Raw genomic sequence first — 14,059 nt, forward strand, 5'->3', positions numbered from 1 at the left:
ATTTTCCGTTTCCGGAGTGGGTTCTCCACCAAACTGTTTGTGTCGGCCATTTTCCCCTGAATGGTCAGCCTTCAACCTCGGGACCGTAAGAGCATGTCTAATTTCTGCAGTTGCCGCTGTTGTTTGTTGGGACATTTACATCTGACCAAGGAGCGTTCTCCGCCTTCGTGAGAGCAGTGGTTGCCGCTTTGCTAATAGGGGCATTTGATTTGGGCTCTCTGCGGTCTCATGGTTGGCCAGCGCCCCCCATGTCTCTCTATACCGTCTCCTCCTCATCGGCGCTATCCCCACCTTTGGTGTAATTCTGGGATCGTTGCTAATTGAAGCAGCCCCCCAGATCTGGGACGACGGTATACGTAAGGTAGGATGAAGGGAGCCAGCGCTTTTCCTGTACAGACTTTCATATAGCTGGACTCCGTGTCTTTATTTATCTGCACGGGAGGGTTCGTGAACTCGATGCAAGTATTGTCGATCTCGGGGGGAAAACCTGTGGCTCACTGTAATTCTACCACCACACCAGCTTCATCCTCAATACCCGGGAACATTGATTGCGTTCCAGCTGCCAAGAGTTCAAAGCCACAAGAACTACATCGCCTGCGTGCAGATGAGGTAATACGAGGGCTCACACTTATTTGCATTGTTTACTACAACAAAGGATCGGTATGTTGCATTCAATGTGCAATATGATGTTGAGAACGTGGCCTAATTGCTACACATGCTACTCCGGGCTGTATGCATGTGATCTAATTTTGATATTCCCTAGAATGAGTGTATGCTGATTATAAATATCTAACAGGATCGTTATGCTAAATATGAATTTGTATGGTTAAATCTCATGAATAATTTTTAGAATGGTTAGTTAAGATGCCTTTTTGAATGGTTGGAAACCCAGACGTGAAGAGAGACCTTTTAATGGATTATTGTTTAGTATTTTATGTGTAATTGTCATGGACATTATCGTGTGGAGTATTGCAGGAATTGCCGAGTAGGAATAAGATCCAGTTACGTTTTTGGGAAGGGGCTAAATGTGAATTTGCCGTGTGTTCACTCTTATTGATGTTTGTTTGGTTTTTTTGGCTCCAGTCATTCGGTTTTACTAAATGCCTTGAAGGAAATATTTTCCTGTTTTTAATTAATAAGACATTGCAACATTTAAAAAAAACAAAACATTTCCCTTGATGCAGTATTGTACTAGTTGGTGCAAGTTTCAAATAGTAACCTTTTTGCTCTGATAATCTAGTTTGGTTTTCCAACAAATATACAAATAATGACGAAAGTAATTTTTATTTGACTTATCTATCTGGTGATTTTACTTTTACTTTCCTGCGGACTGTGGGTATTAGTAAGCCCACTTCATACTGGTAATAATGAACCTTTCCAACTGCAGATGGCATCACTGTCAGCCCAAGTTTTGTGTGTGTAATTTCAGCATGAATCTCTAGGAAATGAACCAAAAAACCTAATGATTTATTGTATATTCTTCAGTTCAGGGACATTGAGGCCAATTATAGCATCAAAATTTGGATAGGTTGCTTTACGTGGCCTCAGGATTTAACATGAAACCTTCTATTAGTATGGCTGTGTTACATTTGACTAAATTTAGCTGAGTGAGTCAGAACATTAAAATGATTGTATTGTAATGCTGTTTTATTATACCTATATTGATTTGAATGACTGAATATCTGAAATTAGATACAATAGATAAAACTACAGAATTCTCAAATTACAAAATATTCACCAAACTACTAACAAAAATGGTACTAAATATCTGGTGAATTTGAAAATTATCGAGCAACTGTTTTGGAATGTTGGATATGTCATTTGTTCAGCTGGCATAACTGCAAAAGTTAGTCTGGTGAAGTAAAAAAGAACAAGACTGTTGGAATGGTCTTCATAGTTTCTAGTTTTCATGAGAAATCAGTGAAATTATGTAATATGATTTTAATGAATTAAATACCTTTTTTAATAAATGAGAGTTTTACAGAAATTCAATGGCTGTAGTTGCAAATAGATTGATAGAGGAATAATTTGTGTAATCTAACAGTGTGGGTACATCAATCTGAATAATTGAAGTTGGAAACAGAAGGTGCTGGAAATACTCAGGTCAGTCTCTACTCATTGGAGTTTGCAAGAATGAAGGGTGATTTCACTGAAACATGCAGGATTCTTAAGGGACTTGACAGGATAAAAGCTGAAGGCATGTTTCCCCTCATGGGAGAGTGTGGGACAAGAGTGCCTAGTCTCAGAATAAAGAGGTGCCAATTTAAGAGAGAGATGAGGAAGTTCTTTGGAACTCCTTGCCACTGAGAGTTGTAGGGGCACAGTCCTTTTGTATATTAGACTTTGACATAGATTCTTCTTGCGCAGTAGAGGAAACAAGGGTGATGAGAAGAGGGTAGAAATGTAGACATCAGAAATGGTGGGACGGCCATGATTCTATTGAATGGCATGGTGGCTCAGTGGTTAGTGCTGCTGCCTCAGCGCCAGGTACTCACATTCGTTTCCAGCCTCAGGTCACTGTCTGTGTGGAGTTATGCACATTATCCCCATGTCTGCATAGGTTTCCTCCGGTTGCTCCGTTTTCCTCCGGATGCTCCAGTTTCCTCCTACAGACCAAAGATGTGCGGGTTAGGTGGATTGACCAATGCTAAATGGTTTGTAGTATCCAGGGATGTGTAGATTAGCAATGGGAAATGCAGCATTTCAGGGATAGGATAAGGTCTAGGTGGGATGCTCTTTGGACAGTCTGTGTGGACTTCTTGGGCTGAATGGCCTGTTTCCACAATGTAGGGATTCTGTTCTATTCATCCTTTAAAATCTCTCTGATTTAGATGATACAAATGCAGAGAAATATAGGGTAAGCTATCCATAAGAAAATTATATCAGAAGATGGCTACATGTATGGTGTACAGCATCACAAGGAAAATCTGAGTTAATGTAAATATTAGAGAGGATACATGCTACACAGTACTTATAAAATAATTTGCAAGTAACTCTACTGTTATGGAATAAGTCATTACTATATGCTAAGCAAATCAGTACATAAATTACCTTTTTGTAAAATAATGCTGGGCATTGACGAAAAGGTAATTTGAGAGTGAAAACATTTCAATGTTTCTCAAATTTGTGATTGCAAGTCACATAGCAGCGTCCCAGTTAAGTCTTATTCATTATTCTCATAACTTTTTCATTAGTTATTTCAATATTACTTAGAGAGTATCTCTAGCACCAGCTTGCAGGAGTTTGTTTTCCCAATTAAATTTTTATACTTTATCTGTTTGCATCTTCGGTGCTATTAATTTTGTAATTTAAATTGTTCCAGCTTCCAATGCCACTCCCAACTTTGTATAATTTTCAAATTGGTCAATCATATTGCAGTTCTGAATCCAAGTCAAAGTTGTCCATCTCAGGTCCTTGGAGTACTCCAGGCAAAACATGAGTCTGCCAGGTAAAAGTGTATCCGAAGAGCACTGTAATAATTATATTGAGACTCAAGTGATGAAGATTAAATAACTTGGGCACTATTCTGCAGAATTTAGAATCCTTTCTGGGATTGTTTATAGAAATAGATCAGAGACACATTTGCCCTAATACAAAGCAACTATTTTTAAAGCATATTTTTAGGAAAAGCCACAAGCAGGAAAACATTTTTTCAAAACATCTGTCAAGTTTACAGAATGGCTCAGTTTGGAACAGGTATGATCTTTCAAATTTACAGTAAGCTACTGTGTTTTGTTTGATTTGAGGATTCTGATGAACACTAAAATTGTCTCAAGTTAGTAAATTGTGCAAGAAGTTGTATGTATTTGTAAATATAAGGAGGTTTCTTTTTGTCGTCTCAAGTGTATAATGAAGAAATTCCAGGAGCTATGGGTATTGGTTAATGTATGTAAGTTTCTTTTGCCATCACCCCTTTAAATTGATGCGTTTAATAAGCTGTATGAATCACTAGCAGCAGGGCCACAGGTTAAAGAGATGATTGGCTAATCTTAAACTTCTGGGATCTTGGAACCATGCCAAGGGGAAAGAAAATACTTTGGGATATTCTGGAGTTCGTTTGCTTTTGGAACAGAGTGAAATTGTAAAATTTTCCCTTAGGTGGGATGTACTTTTAAGGTGTACTGAGACATTGAGTTGTACTTGTAACCCACTGTTTTTAAAAAAAGAATCAGGCATTGCAGGAACCGCTCATACATTTTCCTATTATAATCTTTTGCTGACAAATGAGATTGTGTATGAAATTTGTTGAGCAATTGCAATATTAATGAATACCTCTTAGAAAGTAAACCACCTGTTGAAGTTAATAACATTTCTCATTTGACTCATTTTCTATCCACCCCTCAAAAAGTTAATTTTAAAAATAAATGAAAAATGCTGGAGAAGCTCAGTAGGTCAGGCAGCATCTGTAGAGAGAGAAGCATAGTTATACGTTCAAGTTCAGTGACCCTTCATTAGAATACTCAAGATCTGCACGTGTATGTACATACAGACAGACACAAAAACAACATGGTATTTTAGACAGCTAAAAATACTGGAAAGCAGTCAGTGGTCTCTCTCCACAGGGTTTACTGAGATGATGCTTTTGCTGGTCAGAACACTGGTTGAACTATCACTTTGCTAAGATTAGAACAGATCCTAGCAATTCCAAATTAGGCATCCATAAGGTACGGTGGATCACCAGCAGCACCAGAATTGTGTTGAACTCTCAAAAGTGGTTAAAAATGATGGAAGCGATTGGAACTGATGGAGAGTTAAAAGAATGCTTGCAGCTTTGTGTTGAGAACTGACTGCTACAATTGACAATATTCAGTGAAATTGCATGTCATTTAACTGTGTACAGGGTGAGAAGAGGCCTTCACCATTGCTGAAAGGTGAGAAATGTATCAAAATAGGTCAGAAGGTGAAGCTCGTCAGATTTGCAGATGTAATCGCTCAACAGAAGATGTAGATATTAATAGAATGAATAAAACGGTGAACATTTATGGAATTAAAATTAATATGTTGACCAGTGTTCTGAAGAATGGTAGAAATGGGTAGTGAAAATACAGGGGTCACATTTCAAATATTTGAGAAACATCTTGTCACCACATAGTTATTGTCATAAAGGAAACCAAACTAGAATTGAAGGTGAAAGACTGCAGTCTCCTAAAATTTAAGAATTATTCAACTATGAATGATTAAAAATCTTAAAGAATAGCTATGATTATGTTTTGGAGTGCTTCGTACATGATTACGAATCTAAATGTTAGGAAAAGCAGATACAAAGACTGGAAAGTTGTCTAGTGTGTTCTTGGAGAAGGATAAAGCCAGCCTATTAGAGAGAACAATGCAAAACTATGCTCTGGATAGTAGAGGAGGAAAGGTAGTTACTGAATATAATCAAGAAAAGGTAACATGGTTGGATTGGCTATATTTACAGGCATGAAAATGTACTGAAAGAGGTGATTGCAGGAAAGTTAGAGGTATGTAGACAAAGTGGAGAAGAGAGAATTTGGGGACCATGATTGGATGGTTGCTTGACCACATACAGAGAGACATATCAACAGGAGTAGACTGAAGTCAGGAAATACATGTCCGTAATATTTCATTCTGAATGAATCCAGTACAAGTTATCTATCTTCCAAAACTAGCTACCAGGAGTATAGTGATGGAGAGCAGGTGCCAAAGTAATAGTTAAGGCAGAGGACCAGGTATGATTTTAGAAATAGTGGAGGATGCACAAGGGCTCACGTCATTCCTGCTATTCCTTTAAATGTTTTTATTTTCTGTCCTTGAAGAAGTTGTTTAAAAGTTGAGTTCTATGGTTTATGTAGTTAGCTGAATTGAAAAATATGGCACTAGAAAAATGCAGCAGGTCAGGCAGCATCTGAGGAGCAGGAGAATCGACGTTTCGGGCATAAGCCCTTCAGGAATGATTTATTCCCGAAATGTTGACTCTTCTGCTCCTTGGATGCTGCCTGACTTGCTATGCTTTTCCAGCACCACACTTTTTGACACATCTCCAGCATCTGCATTTCTCACTTTCTCTTTGTCTAATTTAGCTACCTTTTTTTTTGTTTGCTGTAAAAAAAGGATGTATAAAACATGCGTTTTGAGTCGTTGTCATATTGAGAAGCAGTTGGACAAGATAGTTTTGATGTAAGATGGGGAGCAGTGGAAGAACAGGATGGAAAACAAAATTTGGAATCTTTTGATAACCCCAGAATGCACCTATTATTTTTAAGTTTAAACGAATAATCCATGCTGCAATAAAGTTCAAAGTTTTTGCGAGAAAATCTTGATCTTTTATAAAGCTAATCGGGATTGGAAAAGGACAACAGGTTGCGTCTCTGCCGGTGGAAAGAAAATATGGCTGTTCTTTCTGCATATGGAAAGTCCTCACTTGAAAGTTGTTGTTTTATTGCTGAAAATCACAACTTTAAGTGAAATGACTCCAAGTGAAGCATTAATTCCAGTGGTAATTAATATTAAAACTGGAGTTAGATTTCAGAGGGGTTTCATTAGTGAGCGAAAAAACCCATAAAATATTATGCCTGTACCTTGTAAATTGAAACACAGTACTTTAAATAGCTAACTTCCCACATTGAAAATTAAATAGCTATTAAAATAAATTCAGAAGTAGAAGAAAAATGTAATTTTCTATTTCTGGCACCTGCTGATGGATCCTGGGATACTGCTTCATGATGGACTTCATGATGCCTGCTGGCAGCTTTTTACGGGGACGTGGTTCTCTTCCTTCATGGACACTGGTCTGCTTGCGCTGTTATTTGATAGTGCAGTACCTTTTGGTTGTCTATATGGTCCTTGGTCTTACTGTTACCTCCTGGATGACCAGGTTTTGGTAGTGGTTTCAGCTGCAGGTGTGGCGTAAAACCAGTGTGGCAATCTGGAGAAGTTGCTTGGTTTTGTCTGTGCTAGAGGACGAGGTGAAAGTGAGGACTGCAGATGCTGGAGATCAGAGTCGAAAAGTGTGGCACTGGAAAAGCACAGCAGATCAGGTAGCATCTGAGGAGCAGGAGATTCGCGTTTTGGCTTATTTTCTTTGGATGCTGCCTGACCTGGTGTGCATTTCCAGTGCCACACATTTCGGCTGTGCTGGAGGACTAACTCATTCGGTTTGGTAGGGAAACTAATGTGCCTGGGAAGGTCCTGGTTGCTATGAAGGTCTGAGATGGGATGGCGAGGCAAATATTTGAGTTATGCTGTGAGCAGTTTTGGTCCCTTTTTTTATTTACGAAACTATATTACTTCATTGGAGGCAATTCAGAGAAGGCTTACTAGGATGATCCCCAGTAGGAAGGGACTGCCTTATGAGCAAAGATTAAACAGATGGGACTCTGTTCATTGGAATTTAGAAGAATGTTAGGAGACCTTGTTGAAAAAATATAGGATTGTTAAGAGGCTTGACGGGATGAATGCTGAAAGAATGTTTCCCCTTAGTGGAGTTGTCTAGGACCAGAGGGCATAGTCTCAGAATTAAGCGGTGCCAATTTAAGGCTGCGATGAGGAGGAATTTCATCTCTCATATAATTGAGAGTATTTGGTACTCCTTGGTGCTGAGAGCTGTGGGTCTACAGTCCTTTTGTTTAAGGCTATGATAGATTGAATCTTGGTCAGTAGGGGATTTGAGGGTTATGGGGAAAGAACAGGAAAGAGGACCTGTGGAGTATCCAAACAGCCATGATCCTGTTGAATGGTAATCAGGCTTAAGGAGCCAAATGACTTACTCCTGTTTCTATTTCTTATGGTTATTGACCAGCAGCAGGCAATAAAGTTTATAGGAGTACGACTGCAGTTAGGCGATAGTGTGGGAAAATAGAGAGAGAGAAAAAAATAAAGTTTATCGATGGGGGGGCTTCATGGTGCAGAACTCTAGCAATGGTGTGGTACAGGCAGAGGCCACAAGTTGGAAGCCAGGCCAGGGGGAGTGGTCTCAAGCCAGTGAGCTAGGTTTAGCCGCAGTAAGTTAGGTACAGTAAAAGACATTAAAATAAATCCTGTGATGCTCAAAAACATTTATGGGCGGCAATATCAAATAAGGACTTCAGTGTCTGCTGTTTAAAGATATCATGTATATTTGAGCTTGGCTGAATACAAATAAGCAAATTCATTGTGAATCATAAACTAATTTCAGAAACTAAACCTACTGCATGATATTTGCCGAATTGCTTTTTAAGACCGTAAGACATAGGAGTGGAAGGAAGTAAGGCCATTCGGCCCATTGAGTCCTCTCTGCCATTCAATCGTGGCTGATGGGCATTTCAATGCCACTTATTCACACTCTCCCCATATCCCTTAATTCCTTGCAAGATTAAGAATTTATCCATCTCTGCCTTGAAGACATTTTAACATCTCGGCCTTCTGTCAGACAGCCAAACGTCAATCCATACCAGTAGCTCACCTCGAACACCATGGGCCCTCACCTTACTCAGCAGCCTCCCATGAGGCACCTTATCAAAGGCCTTTTAGAAGTCTAGGTAGATAATATCTACTAGGTTTCCCTGGTCTATCTAACTTGTTACCTATTCAAAGAATTCTAATAGGTTTGTCAGACACAACCTCCCCTTATTAAATTCATTTTGTTCTGTTTCGTTGAAATTCAGAATCCAGTGGGTTTTATTTGTTTGAAAATTCAATGTACATCTTTGCCACAGCCCAGATAATTGCTGGAGATACTCATAGTCATATAGAAACAGACCCTTCAGTCCAAATTGTCCACACACAGATGACGTTTCCTAAACTAAACTAGTCCTGTTGTCTGCCTTTGGCCCACTATCCCTTTAAAGCTTTTCTATTCATGTACCTGTCCAGATTACTTTTAAATTTTGTAACTGTACCTGCATCTACCACTTCCTTTGGTAGTTCATTATGTTTATGCACCACCTGTGTAGAAAAGGTTGCTCTCAGGCTACTTTTAAATCTTTCCCCTCTCTCCTTAAACCCGTACCCTCTAGTTCTGAATTTCCCTATAGAAGGGCAAACCTCTTTTGCTATTCACCTTATCCATGCCCCTCTTGATTTTGTAGATCTCCTCTGGTAGTATTATATGTGAGAGAAAAAAAACAAGAGTTAACATTCCAAGTCCTCAACCCTTCAGATTTTCAGCATCGACAGTTGTTTGTTTTATTTCATTCTTCCATACATTTGTTTGTCTTTATGGGCAATTGCACTTTTGAAAAGGGCTGTTCTAAATTTTATGGGCCTTACAATTTTGACTGCCATTGATTTCCAAATTTAGCTTGAGAAATGAATCCCCGTGTTGTGGTTTTTGCCATTACGAGTGACAAATTTCAGCTCACTTAATATGGTTGAACTGATTATTTAAAATGTTTCCTGCAAAGCATTTGCATCAAAGCTTTGAAACCCTGGAATAATAACTTTGCTCCTGAGTAGGCCTTTCAAAATTTTTATTTCAATTTTCCTTAAGCCTGGAACTGAGACCAGCAGTATCGGGAAGAAGGGGGAGAAATATACTTGCAGATCTTAATGTTTGTATTGCAACAGAGTACAAGATAATGTCATCTTTACTGCTTTTGCCCTTTCTTGGGACTTGTGCAACTTCAGTTTGAGTGAAACTATCCATTAAGCAGGGCAAAGGGGGCTGAAGGTTAATCTCTTTTTCTTATCCTTTGTCATTTGTGATGTGATAGAAGTGTGCAAGACGGTGGTTGTAAATTAAATAATTTCACTCTCTGCTCCTACACTTCCTCAGTGTATGGTCAATGCATCTACCATATGACATACCATACCATAGTATATCAGTATGCAGCATATTATATACTCTAAAATAGCCTCATGCACAACTTACCCCAGAGAAACTGTATATCTGGCTGTTGTCTCATACCCCCCTCAGTTGAAGCAAAATGCTCAGAGAGACAGTCTAGGTTTACCTCCTTGATCTTTATTCCGGACCCTGGAGGGAGAGAGAACGATCGCCCATATGCACAAGGACATGAGTTCCATCTTCTCTGGAACAGCAGTTTCTCAAAGAATTAATATAGTCACTTTACAGGACTGAGCATTCAGTTAAGGCAGTGTACATATTGATTGGGTGATCGTTACAATCAGCGAGTATCAATAGTCAAGATTAAGCCATTTGCTAAGGAGCAACGTTTTCACGCAGAGGATGGTACGTGTATGGAATGAGCTGCCAGGGGATGTGGTGGAGGCTGGTTCAATTGCAACATTTAAAAGGCATTTGGATGGGTATATGAATAGGAAGGGTTTGGAGGGATATGGGTCGGGTGCTGGCAGGTGGGACTAGATTGGGTTGGGATATCTGGTCGGCATGGACGGGTTGGACTGAAGGATCTGTTTCCATGCTGTACATCTCTATGACTCTATGCTGTTACACAATGAATAACTGACTTCACATAATTAATACTTTTCACCTTGTTAAACTGATCTCATATTTTGAATGCTTGCAATATTATTAAATGGCTCTACACAATTAATGCCTTTCCACCTTGTTAACCCATTACCCCTGCCTCCAGCACCCCATTGCTAAGTGTAAGTTCTTATCTGATCTGAGTCACGCTCAGCTGAACCTCTTGTTTCACAAAACTGAGAACTTAACACTTTCCCTGCCCTGCCAATGGCATTATCAGCTTTCATAAGACTGACAGCAGTATTTCAGCAAGTTATTGATACACAACATGCAGTGATTGATTGTAGCAACAAAAATTACTAGTCCTTAAAGTAATTAAGAGTTTGAAGAATCATCTGGTGTGGGGAAAAAAAATTCACAAGATAAGTTCTTACACTTACAGTCCTTAGTGACCACTCCATCCCCTCTAAGTTGAGTGGAAATGAGCTAGTTCTCCAAAATCTCTAAGTAAATTCCAACCTGAAAACAAAATTCAGTTTGGCCTTGCACACCACTCCACAGAGTACTCTGAATTCTTGGATAAGGCTTCTTCACAAAACTTACAAGACTTTTGACCTCAGATGGAGGATACCAGCGCATCTGAGTGTGTAGTGCTGCAACTGCAGGCAAGGTGAATGCAGCATTCTTTGCTGCTTCTGTTCCTGCTCTGCTGTTAAATGTAACATAGCCAACTGGCTGTCTTGCTGTTGGCTTGATCAGTGAACCTTCATAGCCCTTAAATGATTGAAAGGCGAAGTAAAGCTCACGTGGTTTAATGTCTGTAGGAAGGCCACTGACAATAATGCCTCCTGGCCTCCTCTTCACTGTTGTTAACTTCTTCACTTTTCATGACTGGGGAGCTGATTTGAATCGGTTGGATCGGGTTGTGGAGGGTTGCGTGGTGGTCCAAAGGCATGCTTTACCTGTGAATGGAGGAACTCTAGAGACTATGTTAGCTGCTGAAAGTATCTTTGCGTTTCCCCTCATTCCTTCCTTGACAAGGTGGTTATCTGTATGAAGACAGTCACACATTTAACTACACAATTGTTTGCCTGTTTCAACATTCTCAGTCGTCTTGAACTCTGTTATTCTGTTCGCTATTTATGACATTATCAAGTTTTATACAATCCATAAACTTTTAAATTGTACCATCCAAACAGTTCAGTTAATTATAAACAACAATCAGTGGTCCTAAAATCAGACCAAGTACCCCATTTGGGTTATTCAAAAATTATTTTCCTTTAACAAATTGAGACTTGACTAATGTCAAAGCTGCCAGGAAAAGTATTTCAAAAGTCTGGAACAGCAAGAGAACAACAAAATGTTTTCTGGACCTTTGCAATTGAAGAGGCAGTTTCAGTTCAGATTTAAATCTCAAATATTTATGGGAAACCACTGCTGAATATTTTGAAATATTTTCTCCCAATGAAACTTCCCAAATGAAACAGTTGAAATTACAGTAGCAATTTTGGTAGAGATCAACCTTCTTTGAATTTGCGATATGAAGGGGGCCAATGAAGTCTTAACAATAATTAACAATATTTAAACAGCTCAACCTCCAGTTCTGATAATCTCTATAATCCTTTCAAAACGTCAAACTGAAAATGCGCTTTTTGTTTGTGAGCACTCTGCATTTTAAAAAAAAACAGCAAAGATATTTTAATACAGTACTGTCATCTGGCTAAAGCATGACCACTGATCCAATTTTTTTTAAAAACAGGCAGTGGAGAATTTCAAACAAATCAGGGCTCAAGGCACTCAATCACCTTGATTTAAGGTTACAAGTTTGATAATTTTAAAAAGGACATAATGTTATACAATTTCAGTGTAAGAACAAAATTTGCCCAATTATATAACCCACAAAACACATTGTATTGAGATCCTCATTCGAATAAAGCAAAACAGTTATTATAAGGATTTTCAGAACCAGTATTTTAACAACCAAAGTTTTTAACATCAAACACTCTCAGCATTTACATTGAAACTTTCCTTTTTCAACCCAAGTGTTAGTGCAATCTTAATTTCAGCATTTCTCTTTTTTCGCTTCCTCTCACTGAAATTACACTTTTATAAGAAGAGAAAGTTATCACAGCGGACCACGTGGCACAGCAATCCAAACCACTTTCTTCCTCCAGAAAAAAAGACTCCATTCTCACTTTACTCCTTACAGGGCTTGAACCCCACTTAAACATAGAACTCAATTCCCACTTAAACACAGAAAACCCGAATCCCAAATAAAAACCGAGAGCTTGAACCTCAGCACAGTGCGGAGGACTTGAACCTCAAATCAATCCACCCAGTAGACTCAAACCCCAGTATCACGCAGAGGACCCGAACCTCAATTAAACCCATCCCAGGGGACTCGAACCTCAATGCTAACCCACCCCAAGGGATTTCAAGTCCAGTGTCGTGCAGAGGACTCGAACCACAGTTAAACCCACCCCAGGGGACTTGAACCCCAGTACTGCTCAGAGGACTCTAATCTTATACCCTATACACATTCTCACAGCATATGAAAGATACCACTGATATTACTTGGAAAATAGTCTTGCCACCAGGATTGCTTTCATTGTTGATTTGAAATGTTTATGGTGTTGCACTTTATGAGAACTTCTGCATGGAATTTTCGATCATGTTCACTAAAATATCCCATTATTTCTGGGTGACTTAATATGTTTGAGAGATATAAGGTATATAATTACAGGCCTTTTTTATTTTGCACCCTTTTATGATTTAAATACTCATCAGTGGTACTCTTGTTGAATGTACAGTTTGAGTTGTCTCATCATAGTTTAATTTAGCAAGACTTCAAGGCTCTTGTATAAATCATATTTGAAATAGAAGGTTCCAAAACTCTCATCATTACTAAGGGTAAGATTGGGGTCTAGTTGGATTTGCTGTTCTATGACTGAATCTTTATAAGCTTGGCTTTGCTCCATTTTATGAACAATGATGAGAATAATTTCATCCACTCTGGATTGGGCCTTTCAATTAGTATGTTTTGATATTCGGCCTTAAGAGTTGGAGCTGTGATTCTAATGGGGACATTGATTGCAAATGTACAGTCATCAGGGATTTTGTGTATCCCTGCCCTTCCAAATAGTATTTATTAATGTTAAAATACAAAAATATACTATTCTTCTTGAGCAGTTGATATTTGTGTGTCCGTTTTCTCCCCAGTTGTTCTGTAGTAACGCTTCTGGGTCCATGGATCCTTTTAATCACATGAATTTTGATAGTGTTGGTCCACTTTAGGTGAATATTTGCATCAAGGCTCGCTGGGATCAATTGGGAGTGTGAGCTCCCAGAGGCAGCTAAGGCTGTGGTCACAGCACATATACAGAGGAACCTCGATTATCCAAACAAGATGGGCTGGCCCTATTTCGTTTGGATAACTGATTATTCGGTTAATTGATTTCCTCGGGTTTGGAGTTTTCTGTGAAGTCTGCTCCCTGCTCAGGAGATGAGGCAGCAGCACACTGCGCGTGAGCCTCCAACCATTTAGTCAGTCATTTAGAGACGGTGTCTGGACTGTCCAGGACTGTTCTCGGCAGCATTTCAGTGAGCAGAGTTCGTTTTTAAGTCATTGTACCTGTAAACAAAAGACACAATCCGAGTTGAAACAGCTCTTTGACGTAATGTTTCTATCGGGACCTCGAGATCACCTTCGGATAATCTGATATTCGGATAATA

The 14,059-nt window shown here is 39.1% G+C and overlaps 1 protein-coding gene across 5 annotated transcripts in view; it reads left to right on the forward strand.

Moving 5' to 3' along the window:
• Nucleotide 1: 1 nt before the first annotated feature.
• znf618 (zinc finger protein 618) overlaps nt 2-14,059 on the forward strand; it is a 120,568-nt gene continuing 106,510 nt past the window's right edge. For 3 of the 5 annotated variants that reach the window (XM_072565617.1, XM_072565618.1, XM_072565619.1), the window contains exon 1: nt 2-609. The gene's annotated coding sequence lies outside the window, so the exon portion shown is untranslated. The remainder of the gene's footprint in view (nt 610-14,059) is intronic. The other 2 variants (XM_072565620.1, XM_072565621.1) reach the window with 1 other exon arrangement.

Source organism: Chiloscyllium punctatum, chromosome 49, assembly GCF_047496795.1.
Source record: "Chiloscyllium punctatum isolate Juve2018m chromosome 49, sChiPun1.3, whole genome shotgun sequence".
Taxonomy (NCBI): domain Eukaryota; kingdom Metazoa; phylum Chordata; class Chondrichthyes; order Orectolobiformes; family Hemiscylliidae; genus Chiloscyllium; species Chiloscyllium punctatum.